Source organism: Quercus suber, unplaced genomic scaffold (genome assembly GCF_002906115.3).
Source record: "Quercus suber isolate HL8 unplaced genomic scaffold, Cork oak 2.0 scaffold_39, whole genome shotgun sequence".
NCBI classification, from domain to species: Eukaryota; Viridiplantae; Streptophyta; class Magnoliopsida; order Fagales; family Fagaceae; genus Quercus; species Quercus suber.
In genome coordinates, this window is record NW_027069504.1 from 102,520 (window position 1) to 121,583 (window position 19,064).

Below are 19,064 nucleotides of genomic sequence, written 5' to 3' on the forward strand. Positions count from 1 at the left end.
ATGTTTTGCTCTTAGTTTGCCAACACAATACGATCATGATTCTAAACATTTAATCTAAATCTTTTTTTTTGAAACTGGATTCAACTTTCATTTAAATCAAAGAAGCATCAAAGTTTACAGAATCATAAGCAAATGATGGAACCTCTTCCATCCAAAATAAATCAGAATTAACGTGTTGGGCATATCTAGCAAGCACATATGCCACCTTATTTCCATTTCTCTTAGTGCAACTCATAGAAATCCACTCCAATGCTCCCATCAAATGCAATGTCTCCAACAATATGCCCAAGAGTTGACTGGTTATCCTTGGCTGAAACAATACTCCTCATAGTGTTGATACTATCACCTTCCACTATCAGAACCGTAAAGCCAGCATCTTTTGCTAACTCCATTGCCTTACGACAAGCGAGCAATTCTGCCTCCTCACTGCATTGGACCACTAGGCCCTTGGCTATCATCGCTGCCATACTTCTCCCCTTGAGTTTCCGATCACAGCACCGAACCCAGAACTAGTGTTATTTGCGAACACTGCTGTGTCATAATTCAACTTATACATGGACTGAAGCGGTGGTTGCCAAATGCTTCCATCGTTCTGCAATACCTGGCGAGTCACACCGTGCACTGCATTAGCTTGTAAGCTCTCCTGTGACCTCTGGAATTCCTCAAGCAATTTAGCAGCTTTCTAATTCAACCAACCTGATTCTAGAAATTTTCCTCCATGCACCACTCTGTTCCACTGATTCTAGATCAAACATGCTTGCACCATCATTAGCTCCACCTCTATTTTCTCCATCTAATCCAACAAATACTCCAACAAAGCTACAAAATCAGTTTGCCCAGTCCTGCATTTCTATAAGGCCCTAGCACTGCCATGCCAAATATCTTGAGCAGCTGTACATTCCTATAAAACATGAATGGTTTATTCTTGAAATTTGGAGCAGAACGGACACAAATCTTCCGTCAAAACCCGTTTCTTCTTTAGGTTCCTTCTTGTTGGGAGAATATCATGACACTCTTGCCACCTAAACACCTTCATCTTGTTGGGGATCCTTAACTTCCATATGGCAGCCCATACCTTATTAACCCCACCTCCTGATGATGGTTCAGCCCAATCTTCCTTCTTCAAGAGAGACTGTGCAACCTTGTTTGCTGACTTTACTGTGAAGTTGCCATCCTTGCTATGCTTCGAATATACTGAATCTAGTACTTGCCTTCGACTTAATGCAATATCACATATAGCTTCCCCCTCTTCTCTGTTGAAGTTATCCATAAAAAAATCTCTCCTCCACACATGGAGGTCTTGGTTAATCAAGCTTGAAACCCATACTTCCTCTTCATCATCCCTTACCGAAAAAAGAGGCTTATTTGTGGGGTAATTTGGAATCCACCGATCTTGATAGACATTAACAGAGAATCCATTACCCACCTGCCAACAATGTCCAGTTTTTAAAATAGGTAGGGCCGCCGCTAAACTCCTCCACACAAATGAACAATTAGGTGACTCTATGGCCTCAAGTATTGAAGTTCTAGGGAAATACCTTGGTTTAAAGCACTGATATAGAAGAGAATTTGTGTCCTTTAATGGCCTCCACCCTTGTTTGGCCAACATGGCTAAATTAAACGATCTAAAGTCCCAAAATCCCATTCCACCATCCTTCTTAGACAAAGTCAATTTATCCCAACTCTTCCAATGAATTTTCCTTTCATTCCCAACTTGTCCCCACCAAAATCAAGCACATAAAGCATCAAGCTCATCACATAATTTCAATGGGAGCTGAAAAACACTCATTGTATACATCGGTATAGACTAAGCAACTGCCTTGATGAGAACTTCTTTCCCAACTCTAGAAAGCATCATCCCTTTCCAACCTTGTAACTTCTTCCATGCCCTATCTTTAATGAAAGAAAAAGTGTGGTATTTTGCCCTTCCAATTAAAGTAGGCAAGCCTAAGTATGATTCAAACCGAGACACTTCCTTTACTCCAAGAATCCCCAAAGCCTCCTGTTTCTAGCGATCAGTGGTGTAATTAGTGAAATACACTGAAGACTTTTCTAAATTTATGCACTGCCTAGAAGCTTTAGCATAAACTTGAAGAATCTCTACAATAGAATGAATTTCAGCTGGTGAAGCCCTAATAAAAATCAATGAATCATCTGCAAAGAGAAGATTAGTAATCTTTGGTGCATTTCTACAAATAGACACCCCATGCAAAGTACCACCTATCTCTGCCCTGGCCAATAAAGAAGTAAACCCTTCTGTGCATAACAGAAACAAATATGGTGAAAAAGGATCACCTTGACGAATTCCCCTAGAAGGCAATACATTACCATGTGGTCTCCATTTATTTAAGCATTTTGGGAGCTTAAAAGAGTGTTTTTAAAACTCAAAACTCTATTTTGCAACAAAAATTTCTCATAGCTTTTTTATAGACGCTCATTTTAAACTCAAAATATCGTTTTCCAACAGTTTATATACAAATGTATCCTAAGTCAATAACTTAATTGATACTTTTTGTAAACTTGTTATTACAATGCATTTCTCTAGCTAGACTAGGTCCAATGTTTTTTCTTATTTTTGTGTTATTCACATTAAAAAAATTTAAAATATTACTACGTTTACAACATTTTTACTACAAATTTACAACAATCTTAAGTAGTAGGTTGTTGCTGATTTTAATCTAGATCTACCATTGACATAACTTTTTTACCTGCTAATAACAACTTATTATCTAAAATTTGTTGTGAAAATATTATGGACACATGTCACACATCATTACTCAAAAAGTTACGTGACTTGTGTGTGATTGTTTATGTACGACATTTAAGTTACTTATTTGGATTTTGATTTAAGCTTCAGCACACATGACTAGACCCTATAATTCAAGCAAAAACCATCCCCCTTGTCAATTGGTATCAAAGTCTGTTAGTCTAAATCAACTATCTTGGTGTTACAACCTAACATTCATACTAGTTTTTAGTTAGCCAGATTGATCTTTGGGCATGATCCTGGATTGACAAAAAGGAGGATGGATCGATCACCTGTGTAATCTTGTTTGGTGGGAGAGCTTTGCATGTTAGAAAGTGAGTATTAGTGTGTTCTTAACTTCAATCGAGGAACAAATGTCTAACTAGTGTAATTCAAAAAAAAAAAAAAAAAAACCCACAGTGGAAGCAATATCTTATGCTATCACATCTGACCAATTTATTAGGCACACCTCTAGCTAGTTGCATTAGATTGAAACAAGTATGAGAAACGTTAAGAGACTTAGAGTTAACCTGCACTATCACTATTTATAACTTTAAGAGCATTCACATCAAGAGTTTTAAAAATTTTAGCATTTAGCATCTAAAAACCCAATTTTATACCATTTAACACATTACTTTTTAGTACACCTAACATCAAAACTTCTATTTTTTTTTTACCATGACTTCATTAAAATATTATTTATTTATCATATTTTATTCTTTTTTATTCTCATCATCCAAGCCACCACAAAGCCACCACAAACCCATGGCACCACCACGGCACAACCCACAGCACAACCCACCGGCCTCAACCCACAACACTAGCCACAGCACAACCATGGCACACCAACCACACGGCACACGAACCTGCTTTTCCCTCTCATCCTCTATTTGCCTCAACCCACAGCACACCAACCACAAACCCACCACCGTTACCCAACAACCTAAGTAAAAAAAACAAAAAACAAAAAACACCATCAGTAACCCAGCGAGACCCATCGAGCAACACCACCCATCGTCCTTCCATTGTTCTTCCATTCTTCAAATTAGTTTTCTACACCCAAAACCCACCACAAAACCCTAGCCAAAACCCACCGTAGCCACAAAAATAACTACCACCCAAATGGCCTAGCCTCTCCAATCTCAACTCCAGCCAAAAAGGCTGACGCCAACTCAAGAATGTTGACCATGAACCCAAAGAGGGAGAAGAGAGGCACTGGAGAGAGGAAAAAAAAAATAGAGAAGGAAGAAGGCTGAGACCGGATTGAGAGAAAAAAAATGAGGGAGAGAGAGAAATAATAAGAAGAAAAGAAAGTGGGCCCCACTGAATAAAAAAAATTATAAGTTTTACAATTGGTGAACAGTGCAGTCTCAAATATGAGATTGCATTGTTCATCAAAGCCAAATATTATGGCATCTAAAACATATGATGAAGGTGGTTTTTTAGAGTTTAGTGTGTCAAATGTCAAATATTTGGCATTTGACACACTTGATGAGAATACTTTAAGATGGAGGACATTTAAAACCTTTCAGAGTTTTAAGCTATACTGTGTCACATTGTCAACTCTAGCATTACCTTGGGTGAGCCTATTCTTAAGTATAGGGCAACTAGGAAATTTTTGAGGTCTCTCTTCCTATAGGTTTAGATCTATGATCTCTACAATTGAAGAGTCAAAAACTTATATAAGTTTTCTGAACTTGTTGGATATTTTCAATTATATGAACTCACCTTGGATGATCCTAACTAAGAAAAATTAAGGCTGCCTTTAAAATTTAGATCCTATATATATATATATATATATAGGTTTAAGTCCTCTTATGCCGTAACGCCGAGGAAGAAGGGGAATAAATGAAGAGGAGAAGTTCAGGGTAATCTTGACTAACAAATTTCAAGAACAATTCACTTCAACAAGGCCTACCCACATGAAACGTTCTTTAAAAAAAAAATCAAAGAAAGACACAGAAATAAAAGTTAAATGCTACAAGCCTACAACTGTAAGGGAATAGTCACATAAAATCTAATTGCCTAGCAAGTTTCCTCCTAAAAGGACATGGCATTAAACATCACATGGGATGTCAGTGAAAGTGAGGAAGAATAAGCTTCTTCTTCTTTAATCCAATGAATAGCAATGCAATTTCACTACTTAATTTTATGGCTTCTCACACTTATTTTGTGGAGCATCAAGATGGGCATTAAGTACTTTTCTCCGAATTTTCTAATCAATTGGCTCAAAATCCACAACGTCACTCTTTCAAGCTGATTCTACAACTTGAATCTTTTTCTTAAAAGGAAAGGGGCCACTCAAAGCACCATTGAACCATTTAGTTCACACTCACTTACATCATCCTCAAGCTTTATTTCTTGATTTCACGCAGTGAGTTACTTGTTGTCTTATAAATGACATGGTCAAGACTCAAAAGCATATTGGACTATGTGCTTCATCATAAGTCTCACTTTTTAGGCACCTTAGGTTCACCTTCTCCATGTAAGTTTTAGAGTGTCTCTCACCTTCTCCTGCCATTCATTTTTACATAATTACATTTACCCTTTGTCATTTCGTGGCAGAATGGAGAGTGGTTTTATACTTAGATTTAGATAGCTCAAATTTAGGGGGAGTAAACTACATGTGCGTGAGGGCGCGCGCGTGTTTCTTGATAAGGGGAGTAGTAGTTTTTGTACCATGCATGGTCTTTGTGAACTTTTACTCAAGATTATGTAAGCTACTGGGATTTTATAAGTTTTGTTTCTATACATATTTTCTTCTCCATGCATTTAATGTGTTTGTTCTTGCTTTTAGAAAAGATAAGTATTTTAAAAATTTGTTATTGAGTCCCGAGTAATAAGTTATGAGTCTAGTTTTATTTGTGGGGTTCTTGGGCTCATTATTATTTAAGTGTGTATTAGAGTAATACTTAGGTACTCTAGGAGTACAAAAAATGCTGCTCCATCCTTTCACATGCATCAGAATAATTCTTAGGATGTTTTGTTGTGAAATTACCAAATGAGAATTTTGTTAACATTTCAGGTTGGCCAATTCCATAACAAGAAGAGTCTCGCTCAAGTGACATTAAATCAACATAAGACTTCACTTGTCCATTGCTTTTGTTTTTCCTGTTGCCATTTGGCCTAGTTTTCATGATATATATTCTTTAAATCCTATTGTGCACCTAAATAAACCTGACTTTTGCCTTGCAATTTTGTAATAATTTTGCTAAAAAAAATAACCAATATTTATATATTAACTGTTTGGAGGCTTGTAACACTTACCATGTGGGACATATTTGAAGAAGAAGAAAAAAATCACTTTAACTCATAATCTAACTCTATGAAAAGTCACGATTTTTAAGTATTTAAATAAAGGGTAAATTATCTATTTGGTACTTAACATTTCAATTGTGTCAATTTGGTTCATGATCTTTCAATATTGTGTCAATTTAGTTCCCGTACATCGTTATCTCTTTGATGGAAGATTGCTAATCAGTTTAACTAATTTTTTATTTTAGCCGTATGTCACATCTGCAATTTCTATCTAAAAGATAATGATAAAGACTAAATTGACATGATATTGAAAAGTTAGACACCAAATAGACACACTTAAAAAGTTAGGAATCAAAATGAAATATAGTGTAAAAGATAGGAACCAGTTTACCCTTAAATAAAACATTTCTAGGAAAATGTTGTATTGTATAGTTTATAGTTAGTTGTTCTCATTAATTTAAACTCACGTCAACTAGTTTAGGTATTTGTTAATTTTAGGACAAATTTTGTATGATTGACATAAATTTTAAATAAATCTTAAAATAGGATGTTAATTGGAAAAAAAAAATTGTTGATCATAGAGATTGGATCTGATTCTGTAGATGATTTTTGCTAAAATTTATCTACTTATTACATCATAAAATATTTTGGAAGCTCAGAATATATAATAACCAAAGGACATTATTTTATGGGGAAAAAAATCACTTATGTTATATCTATTTTATTCAAAAGTCAACTTTTTAAAATAACTCAGTAATAAAAAATAAAAATTTTAGGGTAGAGTTAATACCATAAATTGTTTTTGCCTTACTTAAATATTCAATTTCCTAAAAAAAGAAAAGAAAAACTTAAGTATTCAATTAATTTATTACTACCATCCAAAGTAATATATATCATGAGGACTAAATTTTTTTTATTCTATCAACTTTAAAATTAAATATCACATCATAAGATTCTCAAAAAAAAAAAAATATATCACATCATAATATGCAATATCCCCTTTTTTCCTATATGTTTTCTTCTCCATAAATAAAGACTTATTAATAGTGGGTTCCAGTTAGCTCAATTAGTACAGTTCTTTATGATTAAATAAGAGATTTAAAATTCAATTATCACCTATAACAAAAACTGACTAGTGTTTATCATATTTTTTTTGAACCAATATCTTCTTTTAAAACTTTTAAGAAGTGTGTTGATCAAATATATTATAGCTATTGGATCATATTATCTCACATGTTCATTTGAAAGTAAATGCAGTTTTATGAGAATACTTTACTTTTTATAAAAATCATATGTTATTTTCAATAGCCTTGTTGCTTAATTGAAACATTCTAATATTTTCAATAGAAACATTTAAAGTTCAAATTCTCTCACTCTCAATTATCGAATTATCAAGAAAAATAAAATAATAAGATGCTAACATATATAAAAGCTATTACGAAACTTGTGACCAAACCAAACGGTATTACTTAAACTAGAAGCTAACCAACTTAAAATGCTCAAAATTCTAAAAGTTAAATTTTTTTTAATAGTGCTTATTTGAACAAAAATATTTTAAGAATAAATTAATTAATAGATTCATTATTTTATAATAAAAAAATGTGTCTAAGCATTCAATTGTATACAAGGAGGTATAGGGGTTTCGTTCTCATCCATTTTTCTATATTTAATTTCAAAACAAGAAAATCTCAAAAGTTGTAGAAAATCGATGACTATGAAATTAATGAAATATCTTATGCTGGCTATCCTTACGCTCAATGAAGTGCAAGCTGATCTGACCTCTAACTCTTTTCATCTCTCTTCGCTTCCGATCTCGTTTTCTTATCCTTTCAAACTTGATAATATAGAAAGAACATTTTCTATTTGCCTTGAAGAATATGTTGAAGGATGTAAGAAAGTGAAAAACCCAGAGTACCCATGGTTCCATGCATCTTGTGTTATTCAAAGTTTTACACGTTGCATGCTGTATGACTCTTCGGAAGACCCAATGTATCAGTCTATCAGAGGGCTGTAAATGCTGAATCATTTTGTCGCAAACAATTTAAAGAGCATAAGATGATACTTCTTTTTGGAGATTGTTTACTTCAATCGTACGAATAAGATTTCGAAAAGGGTTGAGATTTCATTTATATGCAATGTCTAAATCCAGCTCCAATTCTTCATTTGGTAAATCTCTCCAATTCTTCATTTGGTAAATCTAACATATCTCTCTCTCTCTCTCTCTCTCTCTCTAACAATACACACATTTCATGGAAAGGTATTTGTAAGCAATCATTCGTGGATCAAAGCCACTTAGATTAAAAGTTTGTTTGGATAAAATTTATTTTGTTAAAACTGAAAACTGAAAACACTATAGCAAAATAATTTTTAAATGTGTGAATAGTACTGTGGAATCCATTTTTAATGAAAAAATTGTTGAAAAGTAAAGTTTATGAGTTCCGTGAACAGTGCACGGGACCCACTGATGTGGCTGAAAATTGGTTGAAAAGTCAAATAGTGTAGCTTTGAAAAAAAAAAAAAAAAAAGCTGAAAACGCAAACGTCAAGCGTGAATGTGGATCCAAACCCCACCTAAAGCCATCCCAAACATTGCAAAAAGATTATGTCATTTGGCTCATGAAATAGGGTGTGAGAAAGAATATACCACTTTGTTTTATAGACTAGGAACCAAAGTTAATCATATTGATAAAGCTCTAATCTATAATCATATAAAGTTAGATAAAGGTCTAACCTTTTAGACTTTATTGCTTTCCTCTAATACATTAGGTGTCACTCTTTCTATAACTAACCTCCTACTTGTTTTACTACAAGGATATTATTCTACTTTCAGCTTTATTCACTTTATTTTCTAAGTTTTGTTTCTAATTTTTAGTTTTTCTGTGGTTTCAGATAAAATTGGAGGAAATCTCGAGGTTGATTGCTATATTCACTTTATTCTAATTGTCATTTTCAAGAACAATTTACTTCAACAAGGCTAGCCCTCATGAAATGTTCTAAAACAATATCAATTAAAAAATATATACCAAAGAAAGACAAATAGAAATAAAATTTAAAAGCTACTAGCGTAAGGGAATAGTCACGTAAAATCTAATTGCCTAGCAAGTTTCCTCCTAAACGTCAACGTCAGTGAAAGTGAGGAAGAATCAGCTTCTTCTTCTTTAATCCAATGAAGAACAATGCAATGTCACTACTTTTATAGCTTCTCACACTTATTATATGGAGCATTAAGATGGGCATCAACTTTTCTCCGAATTTTCTAATCAATTGGCTCAAAATCCAGAACATCTCTCTTTCAAGCTGATTCTATTACTTTTTATTTTAAGATTTTGCTTTACCTCCAGTACTTTTCTAATTAGACATGTCCTTTTGTTTTAAATATACAATGAAAAGCGATAGTGGATTTTAATCTACATATTTTATTTAGAGCATAAATGCACTTTTAGTTCATATATTTTGCACTTTTTTTTATTTATTTTGGTCCCTACATTTTATTTTTACCATTTTTAGTCCTTATATTTTGCATTCAATTGTATACAAGGAGGTATAAGGGTTTCGTTCTCATCCATTTTTCTATATTTAATTTCAAAACAAGAAAATCTCAAAAGTTGTAGAAAATCGATGACTATGAAATTAATGAAATATCTTATGCTGGCTATCCTTACGCTTAATGAAGTGCAAGCTGATCTGACCTCTAACTCTTTTCATCTCTCTTCACTTCCGATCTCGTTTTCTTATCCTTTCAAACTTGATAATATAGAAAGAACATTTTCTATTTGCCTTGAAGAATATGTTGAAGGATGTAAGAAAGTGAAAAACCCAGAGTACCCATGGTTCCATGCATCTTGTGTTATTCAAAGTTTTACACGTTGCATGCTGTATGACTCTTCGGAAGACCCAATGTATCAGAGGGCTGTACATGCTGAATCATTTTGTCACAAACAATTTAAAGAGCATAAGACGATACTTCTTTTTGGAGATTGTTTACTTCAATGGTACGAACAAGATTTCGAAAAGGGTTGAGATTTCATTTATATGCAATGTCTAAACCCAGCTCCAATTCTTCATTTGGTAAATCTAACATATCTCTCTCTCTCTAACAATACGCACATTTCATGAAAAGGTATTTGTAAGCAATCATTCGTGGATCAAAGCCACTTAGATTAAAGCCATCCCAAACATTGCAAAAAAGTTATGTCATTAGGCTCATGGAATAGGTGTGAGAGAACATACCACTTGGTTTTATAGACTAGGAACCAAAGTTAATCATATTGGTAAAGTTCTAACCTATAATCATATAAAGTTAGATAAAGGTCTAACCTTTTAGACTTTATTGCTTTCCTCTGATACATTAGGTGTCATTTTCTATAACTAACTACCTACTTGTTTTACTACAAGGATATTATTCTACGTTCAGCTTTATTCACTTTATTTTCTAAGTTTTGTTCCTAATTTTTAGTTTTTCTGTGGTTTCAGATAAAATTGGAGGAAATCTCGAGGTTGATTGCTATATTCACTTTATTCTAATTGTCATTTTCAAGAACAATTTACTTCAACAAGGCTAGCCCTCATGAAATGTTCTAAAACAATATAAATTAAAATATAATACCAAAGAAAGACAAATAGAAATAAAATTTAAAAGCTACTAGTGTAAGGGAATATAGTCACCTAATATCTAATTGCCTAGCAAGTTTCCTCCTAAACGTCAATGTCAGTGAAAGTGAGGAAGAATCAGCTTCTTCTTCTTTAATCCAATGAAGAACAATGCAATTTCACTACTTTTATAGCTTCTCACAATTATTATATGGAGCATTAAGATGGGCATCACCTTTTCTCCGAATTTTCTAATCAATTCGCTCAAAATCCACAACTAGGGATGGCCATACCCATTGGGTAATGGACATCCAACCCTACCCGATCCAAATGTTCCGGGTAATACCCGGTTCTTCATGGGTAGAGCTTAACCGGGTAGGGCATGGATATTACCCAAATTATTCGGGTAGGGTATGGATATTATCCAAACCCGACCCGTATTTAAAAAAAAAAATACCTCTCTCACTATCACTCACACTCTCTGATGAGAAACCACAACAACAACAACAATAGCAATCACAATAACTACTCAGAGGAGAGATTCAACGGAAGAGATTTCCTATTGAAGCAATCGTACTCGTTTGGCTTCAAATGGAATTTAGCATCGGAGAGGATGGTGATGGAGCCAGCAACAACGTCACCATGGCGGTACAGAAGAGGAAATTTTTGGAGCAAACGACCATCACTATTTGGATCCATAACAAAACCTAGAGTTTTCTCATTCCACTACTACAAAGGAATGAAATCTCCGTTTTTTCAATGAAGAGGATTCTTCCCATTATCGGAAAGATTCGCCAGCTCCGGCAACGGTGTCGAAGAACGAAATCAATGACGAGCCCGATGTTCATGAGATCGTCGGTGGTCATTGCCGGAGCAGCTGCGTTCTCATCGAGCCGATTACGATGTGGAGATCCTGAGGCACTACTGTCACCGAACAAATTCAACAGGAGGTAAGATTAATAGAAACAGTAACAGACTAAAGATTAGGAAAAAATACATGTGGAGGGGCAATAAAGCTCTTGGTTAGTTTTTAAGTTAAAATGTTTTGGAATTTTTTTTTTTTTTAATTAAATGGGTTTCGAGTAGGGTATGGATATCCATGGATAATATATTCGGTTAAGATTCGGGTATGGATACTAATGGGTATTGATATTTGGGTATCCATGGGCAAACTTTTGGGTAGGCTATGGGTATATCCAATCCATACCCTATCCATGGTCATCCCTATCCACGACATCTCTCTTTCAAGCTAATTCTACTACTTTTTATTTTAAGATTTTGCTTTACCTCCGGTACTTTTCTAATTAGACATGTCATTTTGTTTTAAATATACAATGGGAAGTGGTAGTAAATTTTAATCTACACTTTTTATTTAGTTAGTGGATAGTATAGTAGTTTTTCAATAAAATAAAAGGAGATTTTAGTTAAAAAAGTTTTGGAGGTAAGCCAAACCCTTATTTTTAAGTAGTTGCTCGTGTAGTTGAATCGATCCCCAGTGATGATTCAATTAGTTGTCCACTTGGAAATTGTGATTGTCTAATTCTTTTAGTCCAATGGTATTTTTTTTAATGCAATTTATTTTTACTATTACAATATAACTTTATTGTGACATAATTTATTCACAACTTTTAAGAGTCAAAAATTGTGTGATCGGTGAATAATCACTTTTACATAGGTTCATCACTAACATCATTTTAGTTTTCCAGCACACTTGTAACATGCCGCTTCAATAAATTGTGAAAAATGTTGTCTCCCAAGGCTTATTCAAATCACTATTGCCTATAACTATTCATTACAATATTCAAGGATGAATAACAAAAACAGAAATTTGCACATGGTAATCAAATCTTGGTCAATAAAATGCATATTGCTTCCAATATATAATAAGAGATAAATGAGCAACGAAAAAAAAATTAAACAAATCTTGCCGTACAAAAAACAAATAAACAAACAAAAGGAGCTAATTAAACACTAAATAGGTTTATGTTCACTAGCAACGTTAACTCATATCTTGCACCTCCTTTGCTAAAAGATCAATGGTCATGGTGCAGTTCATTTCGGCGGACTTCTTCTTCTTCATCAGAAACATCAATACAACTTTCCCACTAAACTCGGCATGGCTATTTAGGATAAAAAACCCAGCACTCAACTCACTTGTAAGACTGGTATTGCTTGGCAGTGCATTTGAATTCACGTTAATAGTGACACAACTTTTTTGGTTGAACGTAGCCCAGATTTACCCTTAGGAATAGGGAAAATTCTTAGGTATTCATGAAGTATAGTGAAATGTGCTCTTTCCTCTCACATTCATGGTGGACCCCCCTATGGATTTAATAAGCAAACCTCACCATAAATGTGAGAGAAAAGAACAATATTCTCCATACTCTAGGAGTACCTAAGAATTACTCTAGAAATAGTGACTTGCACCACTGATACACCTTAGTACATGAACGTGGCATTGGTGCTATCATATTCATAGGGACCAAGATTTGTGTTCTTGACTCTAACTTGGGTTGTGACCATAGTCGTACCCAGCATGACCTTACGTACGGGTCCTAAAACGCATCACAATGAGTGAAAACACCAAGCTGACTATGCTTTGAAACACAACAAAAGCAGCAATATTTATGGCTAACTTTTTTTTTTTTTTTGGAAAAAGAAACTGATGGATTTTATTAATAAAATTCAACTACATCCAATTGTAAAATTGAACCAATATAAGATGGGACATCTTCCATCCATAATTGAAAAGCTGGTATGCATAATGCATTTTTAGCCAAAAAATGAGCAACTCCATTGTCGTTTCTCTTAATGTGAGAATACAATAATCCTTCTCTACGAACGTGTGAAAACCTAATACAATGAAATAACCTTGCAAAACATTTAACATCACGACTAAGTAAACCAAAGGATTCCAAAGACTACGAATCTGCATTCAAAGCATTCATTGCAATATCTGAAACTCCCTCTGAAGTGACATCTTCCAAACTTAAATCAACATCCAACTATAAAGCCTTCGATATAGCCAAAGTTTCAAGCTCTATGACAGTTAAGGGGAAAGGAATGATTCCGACCATGTGTACCAAGCCTTTTCCTTGGCATTCTCGGATGATCACTCCAATCACTGCCCTATCTTCTACTTGAAACATTGTATCGATATAATTTTTGGCTATGTTTGTGAGCTGATTTGGATTGCACCAAGGTTGGTTTATTCTGACTGGAATCTAATATGTCCATATTGACCAAACCATGATCGAGAACCACTCTATATTCTGTTTCGTTTTGATCATCCACAACAGCCACTCTTTGAAGTCCATGAATGCTGCTTCCCTAGTAGAACAGTGAGGAGAGAGACTGCACATTGAAGCATTGATTTTTCCTGCCACTTCATGAGGGAAGTTATGAATTTTCTCACGTTCCCCTTCGCTGCTAGCTGTGCTCGTATGTCCTGCCTCCTTAGTACCCATTATATCAAACTTCCTTATTTCCTTTTCAAAAACTGAGAGTTGTGAAAGGAATAAATCACCTTGGCATTTATTTTCGGAACATGATTGAGGGAATAAATGATCATGGCAATTAATTTCGAAAATTGATTGAGAGAATAATGGATTTGGCTTCTCTTGGTTTAGCACGTTTCCTACCTCAGATTCCCTTTCCTTATTAGTTATAGATTTTGAATTTGTAACGGATTGGGAATTAATGTCATCCCCTGAATTTTCGATTTCCATAATTGCTTCTCCTTCTCCAGTCCGATCAACCATTGTGCCTGAAAATTCGCCTTCTTTTCGCTGAACTGGCGGAGGTCTCATAGGATGCCTGAAAATTCTCCTACCTATTGTTTCACATATACTTTTTGCCACAGCCTTATTCATGAATTTGTAGGGGACATCATGTACCCTATGGCTGCCACAAAGCTTGATTTTGAGACCATTTGTAGAACGCCAGATTCTTTTGTAGAGCACCATCTTAAGGAATCTACTTGTGAGAAATTTTGCCACTAAGATAAATTCACCGGACCAAGCACACCGATTTGTCTAGCACTCTGTTCACCAGACCAGGCACACCAGTTTGTCTAGCACTCTGTTCGTGACGACTTATTCTCCCCCCCTGAACCAGTACCTTAATCCCTTAAACTGGACTGCTTTATCGTTTGATTAGAGGTCAAATTCTCCAGACGATTTGAAAAAAATTGAGAGAAAAAACTTAAAGAGGATACTGCAAAAAGAAACACTAAAGTGTTTCCCCACCCCATAAAGGAAAAAACCCAACAAACCTTAAAATAACCTTGTTTTTTTAAGGAGTACAAACTCACCTTCTAAGAGAAGGGACAACTATTCTACTATTCTAGGAGAAGCACGAAGCTTAGAAACAGAGAAACCCATCGCTACTTTGAACCATTGATGTTTTTGATTGCTCTGTTTACTACATAAAAAACACTATATATATATATATAGGTTTGATATTTTGGTAAATCTTGATATTATGGAATAATACTAATAAAAATTTGCTATTAATATAGACACTTTTAGAAGGAAAACTCCCTTCTCTAGAGAAATTATTGGGTTTTTTAGACAAAATATGCTTCTCTCTTACGTGTGCAATTAACAGCAGGACAGTAAGATTTCAGAAAAACATAATTTAACAATAATATTTATGGCTAACTTGATCCTGCTCTCTCAGCGGAACTCGAAAAATTATTGTGTACTTTCAAAGTATCATAAATGCGTTTTCCTTCCTCTCATATGAATAGTAAATTTCACTAATTAAATTCATAGTGGAGTCCATAATTTGTATGAAAGAGAGAAGTAAGCAATTATGGTACTCCAGGAGTAGCTAATAATTTTCCCCAAAACTCTTTGGAATCAAAAGTTGGTGCGGCTAATTCTTCATCTGCCTTGGGGTACACGTGCTGGTTTGTATTCTCTGCCATTGTAGTGGCTAGAAAACTGTTTTGTTTCCTTATTCTAGTTCCTATTTTTAGTGTTTTGAAAGGAATTTAGATGGTCACTAAACAAATTTTTTGTGGAAATTGAAGTGAGCAATATCTGTTACGAGATAAGTTCAAGTTACACCTAGTGTAACTCTTATAAAGTTACACCTTTTTTACACCGTAAATTCATAAGAGATCTAACAGCTAAAAAAATATCATTAAATGCTATTGGTTCCACCTCATTCATAATTAATACTAGCATTTTCTCTCTCTCCTTATTTATTGTTTTTCACTTGATTAAAGAGTGTTGAGGGTCATTTCTGTAAAGCCAGCCCAACCTAGCAAAGCAGGCAATAAGAGTGGCAAGCATGAAATAAGACTGTTAGGCCCAAGCGGCAGGAAAGGTAGGACACAGGCCCATAACATGAATAAATGAGTCTTGAGGAAGTAAGTGGGCCCAATGGGCCCGGAAAGTAAGAAAAGACACCCATGGGCAACGTATGTTATGAAAAAGTAAGAATGGGCCGCAGCAGGCCCGAGGTAATGTAAACAAAGAAAGTAGGGGATAATGGCAAGCCCATGAACCCCAAGGATGAGAATGAGGAAATTGGGCTGAGGAAGCCCAATTGAGTTAGTAAATGCCCATGGGATACAAAATTAGTAAATGGACCAAGGAAGTCCAAAAGAAGTAAATGGGCCGGATAAGCCCAAGTGAAAAGAGAGGGACGCTGGAGCCTACAAGCAAGAACACCAGTGGCCATATTAAGCCACTGGGGGAAAGAAAGGAACAGCAGGCCTGAAAAGAGGCCTAGCAGGAACAAATTGCCACGACAGGAAAGGCCAAACAACATGGTGGGAAAAGAATTGGATTGAAAAGGAACACAAGGCCCAGTACTCGGCAAAGCCCAGGCCTTATGGGGACAGGAAATCAGAGCAGCAACTGGTGGGAAGCCAGAAACGGACAGCAGGCGATGCAAGCAATGTCTCCAGCCCACGGCAGATGCATGAACGGCAGGCAGCCTTCAGACATAAACCACGCGTAAGGCCCAGACACCACCAGCCTGTACCCAACCAATACAGGGCATGGTAGGGTCATGGGTCAGAGGTAAGAGGGCATGGTTTGGAGGTGGGGAGAGAGGAAGACCTGTTTTGAGGTCTCTGCTCAAACTCTTTTGGGGAATACGTCCTGCTGGGATGGCATATCACCCAAAAGAGGCAAAACTGAGTGGGGACCAATAGGTGCATGCCATGAGGGATAGGAGAGAGAAACATCACTGCGGCAGGACAAGGTGCTGCGGCAGACTAACAGACAAAACGTTGTCTGTGTCTGTAACAGAGGGGCTCGCAGACAGCAGCAAGGGTCTGCGAGTGCGCCCAGACCAGACAAATAACGGTTAGAGGGTAGAATAGTAAAGAATCAATCTCGGCAGGCTCTATAAAAGGGCGCCTCTGCCATGTGCAAAAACAACAAGAGGCACGAGAGTAATACAACGCAACTTAAAAAGAGAATACTCTGTAAATTGCCTAGGAAAACAGAGGAGGATAATACTAAAAAACGACCAAGGAGGAAATTACTAGGAAAGGACTGGAAAAGAAAGAGAGAAAGAGAGAAAAAACGGAGCGAGTGAGAGTGGCATGCACCGATAGGCCCCTTCCCTTCTCTCCCTCTCGAATCACTGCTCTCTTTTATAGTTATTTTGAGAAGTGCCCATTCAGGTCCGCCTCCCTCAAACCCATTAACTTCCACGGCAGGAATCCCGTTTTCCTTTCCTCAAAAGTTAATCGCGTTGAGAAGAGGCGTTCTTTCTCTTTGGCCTCACTTTTGCGAGTCAAACTGAATTTATTTGCATAAACTTTGGATTAAATCTCCGTTACCATTTCCCCTTATTATTTATTTGACAAAATATTGCTAAATGTTATTGTAGATTGGCCATTTCTTATTAGAAGAATTATCTGGTCATTCCAGAACACATGAGTTTGCTTTATCAATTTATATCTGCCTGCCGCAAGCTCTTCGCTGGAACAACCCTGTCTGCGGTAAGTACTCTCCTGGCAGACGAGGCATAGTTCGTGCACAAACCGACCAAGTTGAGTTTCAGTTGGCCCGGTCTCGACTCCTGCAACCCAGAACACTTGGGCCTACATTCACAAAGGGCCAGCCCGGCCCAACATAGCAAAAAAAGGCCCCCACAAAGAGTAAATTTCCATTTTTAACAACTTGCAGAGATTTTTCCTTAAAATCTTCCAAAGCCATGAGGTATTTCTCAACAATTTAAAAGGTATTCAAGCACCAGTCGCAGTTTCCACTCAAGGCTTTGGAAGTTTTGCCGCTTTAATCATTATCATCGTTATATTATATTGCCATCATTATCATCTCCAGCAACTTGTTTAAGTTTTTCCGCTTTACTTTCAGCACAACTAAGAGCGATGAAATTTTATTTTTGTTGCCAAATGTTGTTGTTATTATTATTATTATTATTATTATTATTATTATTATTTTATAAATAGCAATGAAATTTATATATAACTCTTTGGTGATAAAAAAAAAAAAAAAAAAATTGTTACTAATATTCATCGCCAAAAATACATTTTGATTTTGTTGTATTGCATGTTCATCTTTGCTAAATCACTAGCATGATCATCAAATTGATCACTTTCTCAAGACATTTCTTATCTAAAAATTCAAGAATTGGGAATTTGTTTGGTTCAAATTTCCAACTTTTTGATGTTATGCCTCGTTCTAAGGCAAGTAGATTTTGCCTATGTGCAGCAAAAAGAATCACTAGCCCTTGAACTTTAACATGAGTGTGTATTATAAAATCATTAGGCTAAATTGTAAGTTACACTATTAAATTACTTTTTTGCTCACCCATAATAACCAATAACAATTTATCACTTAAAATTTGTTGTAAAAATGTCATGGAAATAACATTTTCCAAATATTAAAGAGTATATTGACTATGGAATCAAGTCTATTGAGCATAGACTTGTCTAATTTTAGTGCTATGAAATACAATTATAAAAACCGTTGAACATGAATCTTTTTTCATTTTCAAATTTCAAGAATTTCTTGTTTACTTGTCATTTCCCATGGTTAGTGAATACCTAATTTAGAGATTGGATAGCTAATTTAGTAATTTATGATATTTATTGGAAAAAAATTGTTTTCGGAATAATAATTCTTCAATAATGCAAACAAATGCAAAGGACTTGTCATTGATGTCGATATGTGCTCTATGTACTCTTTCAAGAATGAAAAGCAGCCCAAAAATTAAAAGCAGTTTCTGTTTTTCTTTAGTATCAGAGCCTTATAAATTGTTGAGAAATACCTCATGACTTTGGAAGATTTTAAGGAAAAATCTCTGCAAGTTGTTAAAAATGGCAATATGCTCTTTAATCAAGTGAAAAATAATAAATAAGGAGAGAGAGAAAATACTAGTATTAATTATGAATGAGGTGGAAACTAATAGCTTTTAATGATACTTTTTTAGCCGTTAGATCTCTTATGAATCTACGGTGTAAAAAATGTGTAATTTTATAA